At 48.8% G+C, this 701-nt stretch overlaps 1 long non-coding RNA gene across 1 annotated transcript in view; it reads right to left on the bottom strand.

The window, feature by feature from the left end:
* LOC116695260 (uncharacterized) overlaps positions 1–701 on the bottom strand; it is an 8600-nt gene that overhangs the window by 4611 nt on the left and 3288 nt on the right. The gene's annotated exons all lie outside the window — the stretch shown is intronic.

Genomic DNA, 701 nt, shown 5'->3' with positions numbered 1-701 from the left:
GGGGGGGGATCACATGAACTCTGACCCCAGGTGGCGAGGGGCTCCTGACAGACGTTTCAGCTCTAGGAGACCACAGACTGGACAAACAAATCCTCACCAAACCACACAGAGAAAATCTTTTCTACCTTCTTCAAAAAAGGGCTCTAACTATATCTGTACTACCTTCTGAGAGGCACGAGAACAGCGAGCGGGCATGAGAGGACGACCACAATCCTCACAGCGCCCCTGGATGTCGCCTGCACGGGGGCTCAGTTATGTTCGCCGCAGTCGGACACACACACGACAAACAAGGGCTATCACAGAAAACTAGCAAATCTTTTACTTCTTGCCTCACATCTAAACCAGGACCGGGATCAGTTCCCATCATCTGGCTCTAATAAACAGATGTGGCTCAACTGGCACCGCGTCAATCCGACCCGCTGCATGGCTCCATACCCAGGAACACCCCCCAACCTCCCCATATTCTTTTCCCTTTTCCATCATCCCCCTATCTAATTTCTCATTGTATATAACTTATTTATCATCAGTAGATCCTGTCTTATTTGATGAAAGAACATACTAGGAGAGCGATAATGGACGTCAGCTACAGGATACTGTAACTTCATGTAGAAATTAATATTGTGTCCCTTTAAATCTCCCCAAACCTCTCCCTTTAGCCCTATGCGCCAGTTGCACTGGGGGGGGGGGGACTTCTATGCAAA

Source organism: Etheostoma spectabile, chromosome 9 (assembly GCF_008692095.1).
Source record: "Etheostoma spectabile isolate EspeVRDwgs_2016 chromosome 9, UIUC_Espe_1.0, whole genome shotgun sequence".
Lineage (NCBI taxonomy): Eukaryota > Metazoa > Chordata > Actinopteri > Perciformes > Percidae > Etheostoma > Etheostoma spectabile.
Note: the sequence above shows the minus strand (reverse complement) of the source record. Positions and strands in the feature narration are given on the sequence as shown.